The sequence below is a fragment of the Peromyscus leucopus genome, chromosome 1 (assembly GCF_004664715.2).
Source record: "Peromyscus leucopus breed LL Stock chromosome 1, UCI_PerLeu_2.1, whole genome shotgun sequence".
In the NCBI taxonomy this organism is placed as follows: domain Eukaryota; kingdom Metazoa; phylum Chordata; class Mammalia; order Rodentia; family Cricetidae; genus Peromyscus; species Peromyscus leucopus.
Genome location: NC_051063.1, coordinates 78,186,509 through 78,192,617, shown reverse-complemented (window position 1 = coordinate 78,192,617; position 6,109 = coordinate 78,186,509).

Here is a 6,109-nt window from a genome sequence, read left to right as displayed (position 1 = left end):
ATTCTCTTAATTATTTAAGATTAAAATTAAGTAAACAGAGAATCCATCCACAAAAGGTACAGATTAGAAGAGATCAATGTACTCTTAATGATTTTCAAAAATTATTGGGTGGTATTAACTGGTTGTAGCCTACCATTGAGTTGTCTACTCAAGAGTTAAGTGTAGCCAAATGTTTTTTTCAGGTCCCACCCAGCCCTGTGGTCCTGCAGCTGCTTATCAAATAATCATTCAGTCTTTTTTTTTTTTTTTTTTTAAGATTTATTTATTTATTATGTATACAGCATGTATGACTGCAGGCCAGAAGAGGGCACCAGATGTCATTACAGATGGTTGTGAGCCACCATGTGGTTGCTGGGAATTGAACTCAGGACCTCTGGAAGAGCAGTCAGTGCTCTTAACCTCTGAGCCATCTCTCCAGCCCCAGAGTCTTAATATTATTAACAAACTGTATGGCCTATAGCAGGCTTCTTGATACCTAGCTCTTATAACTTTTTTAAAAATATATCTTTTTTTTTTTAAGATTTTATTTATTTATTATATACACAGTGTTCTGTCGTTCTGTCTGCATGCATGCCTGCAGGCTAGAAGAAGGCACCAGATGTCATTACATATGGTTGTGAGCCACCATGTGGTTACTGGGGATTGAACTCGGGACCTCTGGAAGAGAAGCCAGTGCTCTTAACCTCTGAGCCATCTCTCCAGCCCTAGCTCTTATAACTTAACTCAACCCATAACTATTAATCTATGTATCAACAAACGTGTTCCGTGGCTTTACATGAGTCCCATTACATGTTGCTCTTTCAGCAACTGGCTTGCGTCTCTCTAGCCTCTGCCTTTCTCTTTCCTGTCTCTCTCCTTGGATTTCCCGCCTGCCTCTAAGCTGCTTTGCCATAGGCCAAAGCAGCTTATTTATTAACCAATGGGAACAATATATATTCACAGCATACAGAAAGACATCCCCCAGCAGATGGGCCACCCTGATTCTTCTCAAATGATTTATGATTGACAAGAAATTAAGAAAACTCTTTCAAAAAAGGTTACCTAATGTGACAGAAATGGATGTTATGGAAAGTCTTGCAGATAAGTTAGCCTCTTTCAATCCTGTACATCACTTTTAGATTTCTTGTTCTAGCAATTGTTATCCTTGTTCTAGCAGTAATAACTTTATTGGCTTTAAAATGTATTTGGGCTTATTTGCATAAGATTGTAAAACAAAACCATAGTGAAAAGGCTGTATTTGCCTTAAGCCTCCATAATCTTCAACATCATTCATTATAGCCTAAACAGAGGGGGAGATGTAACGGGGAATCCTTCAGTGCATTGCAGCTGGCTTGAATTCCCGAGTGTTAGCACCTGGGCTTTGCACTGTCTTTCTACCTTCTGTTACTGATGCCTTTTGTTTGAAGTGTTTGAATCTTATGAGTTCTTCCTGAAGGACTCAAAGCTTTTGAAAATCTTCGTTGAGAGTACTTGGAAAACCAAAGGTTTTGTGGCTGAGAATTGCTTTAGCATTTTGTTCCTTCAAGGAACTCAGGATTAGAGGTTTTGGTATTCAGAAACTGACCTGCTAAGGTGTAAATTGTAAAACAATAAAGAGGCCTTTTGCAAAGAATATTCAGTCAGTTCACCAGAAGCTGATTCACCTTGCTGCTTTGCTAAGTCAAAACCCATCCTGGACCGACCCTCCTTCTTCCCCGGACGCGGGCACAGCAGAAGCACCGACAAACTTCAGTGGAAGGGCTTCCTGAAGTCAGTGCAGAGCTCACTTAACGACATTGTCTCTTCCCTTTTTGGGTTTTTGCTTGTTTTCTCTATGTAATCCTGCTGGCCTTGAACTCAGAGATCTGCCTGCCTCTGCCTCCCAGAGTGCTGGGATTAAAGGCGTGCGCCACCACCCAGTTAGCCCCATTTCTAACATGTCTTCATGTATACTAATTATGGAAGTTACTGGAACAGACAGTCTCTTGAAGGGTATTTCCTAGTCTGTGTAATTGACAAACCCATTTGGATTAATTCCTAAGGGAAGGGACAGTATGTCTTTGTAATCATATAGTGTTTCCGCAGTTTACAATATCCAGTCTCCAGCTAGAGCCAGAGGCAGGACTGAGATCCCATTCATTTGACCAAAGATTCTGCGAGATTCAAAAGACTTAAAAATAGCTGGGGTGGTGGTGGCAGTGGCGGTGGCGGTGGCACACTCCTTTACTCCCAACACTGGGAGGCAGAGGCGGGCAGATCTCTGAGTTCAAGGCCAGCCTGACTTACAGAGTGATCCAGGACAGCCAGGGCTATACCAAGAAACCCTGTCTTGAAAAAGCAAAAAGAAAAAGACATGTATGAAATGGACACTGTTTTCCCTCATTAGGCTCCCACAAAGCCTTGCAACCCCGACCTTCCACCCTTTCATATGGTACTTTAAATACCAAGGAGGGGCAATTATGACATAGGGGATGAGGTTCAGAAGTGATTACTGTGGAGGGGACCCTAAACAGCTAGACCACAGCTGCCATGACAGGCTTAGGGGCCCAGACACAGCGGCTGGCAGGCAACACCTGGACCCAGGAAAAGCCATAAACCAACCACACCCAGTGGGGCCTGCATCTAAGAGGAAATACCTGACATTCCAAACATTCCCTATAACCCTAGACAAATGTCAGCTAAAGTCCTGAGCCAGGAAATCCCCTCACCCCAACCTCTGCTATGATAAAAAACCCACTGGGTCAGACAGAGAGACCAAGCTCAGAGCTTGAAGATAATAAAGGCTCTTTGCTTTTACATGCGGGATTAGGTCTCCAGGTGGTCTTTTAGGGATCCCTGTGATCTGGGCATAACAAGGAAGGGTTCATTCTCAGAGTCTGACAAGTCACTGCTTAACAGTATGACCAGGCTGGGAGGCAATGAGGCTAGCTGCCTCACTGGACTAGCTGCCCCAGGGTTGAATGTCACTGGTGTCCTGTGCCCTGGAGGCCTGCCAGAGGCGAAGGAGTTTGCAATGGAAACAAAGAGGCACCAAGCCTTTCTTCTGCAGCGTTCCTCTGCGCCCTCTACTGGCAAATCAGTACTCACTCGTGCTGTGTCTAGTGGCAAGCAGAGCAAGAACAGCTTTGAAGCTGAGAGGCAACTCCAAGTGATACCTGACGCAAGTAAGGTACTCAGAAAGTGTCTGCTGCAAATAACAAGCTGTTTGTTTTTACACAAAAGTAGCCAAGTTTACTTTATTGTGTCCCTTTCAAATAACTGAGATGCCGGGGATCTAGCAATCTGGTGTTGGGGTTCAGATGGTCTCCAGTTCTTCCTGGGTACAAGCTCAAAAACTGCAGGCATGAGATAATGCCTAGGAGGAATGTCTTTGGGGCAAAACCAGGCCACAAGGTTAGGGTCGGAGACTGCTCAAGCTGTGCTTGCAGAGATCTCTAGTTTTTGCTAGGTAAACAATATATAAAGTGTGGAAAAATAAAAATGGTCACGCCTAGGCAACCTGAGGCTCATGTTAGGAAACACTGGACTATTAAATTATATCCCCGGGCAGTTTTTGTTTGACAGGGTCTCACTATTCACTGTGTAGACCAGGCTGGCCTTGAACACAGATCTGCCTACATATACCTCCTGAATGCTAGGATAGAAAGTCTGTGCCACTATGTCTGGCTTATCATTTTTCTGACAATAGGATCCTGCGATAGTCCAGGCTTACTTTGAACTTGGGTGTCTCTTGCCTCTGCCCCTGAATTATAGGATCACAGGCCACCATTCCCAGCTTCCCTGACTTCAACTCTTGTGGAGTTTGTGAACCCTGGGAAAAGACTATAGATTCAATCGAATTATAATTAAAGATTTATTGATTAGCTGCTTGTTGTGGAATATTACTTTAACTATGTAAAGACATGTTACATTTGTTTACATTGCATTTGTTTCATGATGTAAAGATGTGTTGCTCTGCCTGCGTTAGGCACCTGATTGGTCTAATAAAAGCTGAATGACCAGTAGAGGGATAGGTGGGGCTGATGGGAAGAGAATAATTAGGAGTCTAGGCTGGAGAAGAGAGAATGAGGAAGAAAGAGGCAGCCACCACATTGACAGGGAATAGGACATACAGAAAGAAAGGTAAAAAGTCCCGAGGCAAAACATAGATGAAGAGAAATTCATTAAAATAAGTTATAAGAGCTAGCTAGCAACAAGCCCAAACTAAGGCTGAGCATTCAAAACTAATAATACGTCTCCGTGTCATGATTTGGGAGCCGGTTGATGACCCAAAAGAAAGCTTGCTACCTTTGGCTTTCCAATGTGGGGCCGGAATTTTCACATAGGGCCTTAGAGAGCTGAAAAAACAAACAATAAAAACAAATGGATACAGCTCCTTTAAGAGGCTCTGCTATCCTGTGAGCACTTGAGAAGCAGGTAGAAACAAAATCGTAGTAAAAACACCTGAAGTGTGGACACCAACTTCCTAGAGCTGAGTCAATTAAATGCAGCTTCTGGTTAAAGACTGAAAGGGGCTTAAGGCTCTGCTCTCACGGAGAGGGGCTATCCAGCCACAGCCAGGAGGAGGGTCTAGCTGTCGCTTAGCAGCTTAAGGTTTGGTTCACATGGTCAGAAAAGGCTGGAGACATGCAGTCAAGACAGGTCCAGAGGAAAAATCCTTTAAACAGGTTACAGTGTGTTTAAAAATGTGCAGACTTAAGAAAATGGGTATAGACAGTCCTAGGAAAAAATAGTTTAAAAATAATAAAAGTAATAGAAAGGAAAAAAGCCACGTAAAGATGGAAAATACACAGGGAGCCTGGACCCTGTATGGTGTTATGGTGACTTTGAATGTTTTTTGAATAATATAAATATCTGTAACCTAGAAGACACTAAATAGAAAATTATAACAACTAGACATCTATAGGAACTCAGAAAATGTTGGTATCCAGTTGTTTTTGTTTTATTTACAGAGTTCTAACCATATTCAATAAGCTTACAAATCTTAAGGTACAGAACGTTTTTTTATTTTAGCTGTTTTAAAAGCACACAGTGTCCTCTCTTGGGCTGTTTTTTTGTTGTTTGTTGTTTTTTTCTCTGTCCTAGAATCAGATGGTCTCTTGACATAATACAGATTTTTGAGGAAAATTTTTAAACAAACAAGCTTGGGTCATGAGAGGGAAGCCATAGCCCAACTCCAGAGCCAGCTTTTTAATAAAGTAGAACAGCATACAACAATATTTTAATATTATCCATAACCAAAAGACTTGAATTCCTGCAAAACCTAATCCAGCAATCAGATGGAGAAACCAGAGCAAGCAGTAGAGTGTGGGCCAGCTGCATCCGTGACGTGAGCAGCAGGTGGTGGAACATGGGCCTTAAGGAACTCAAGTGGCCCAGCCCAACAGTGCAGGGGAGTGGTGTCAGCCAGAACTCCACGGCGAGACAGGAGCTAGCTGGGAGATAGAACCTTCAGAAGCAGAATGAGGGGAAAGGATCTCAAAAGGAGAGCATGGAGAACTGCTTGATGTACCTGTGGGACTTAAACAGCAGGCTCCAGCAAGGCAATGAGACAGAGACAGAGTAAGCTGCAGGAGGAACCTAGCACAGAGGCAGCCAGGAGCAGTCCATCTCACGGAAACCCTAAAATGTTGTAGTATGCAGCTCAGGGGCAATTCGGCTGTGCTTAGTTTGATTCCCATCTCTGCAACAAAGCTTGAAAACACAACCCCAACAGACAACAATGGCGAAAGACAGTACAGTAACAATCAGGAAGACAAGATGAACTCAAGACATACAGTGACTACCTTCATTCATACACCCAAACCAGTAAGGTGTCCCTTCTGCCCCAAAGACTGGGTTTATGATTGCGTCCAATCTTATGTTTTGTATCTTTAAATGTCCGGACTCCAAAACCAAACAGAACAACTAACCCAAGTCCAAGCTTCAGAACTATGGGAAGCAAGCCAGTAAGCAGCACCCTTCCGTGGCATCTGCATCAGCTCCTGCCTCGAGGTTCCTGCCCTGTTTTAGTTCTTGTTCTGACTTCCTTCAATGATGAATAGTGATGTGGAAGTGTGTGCCAAATAAACCCTTTCCTCTATAACTTGCTTTTTGCTCATGGTGTTTCATCACATCAAAAACCCTAACT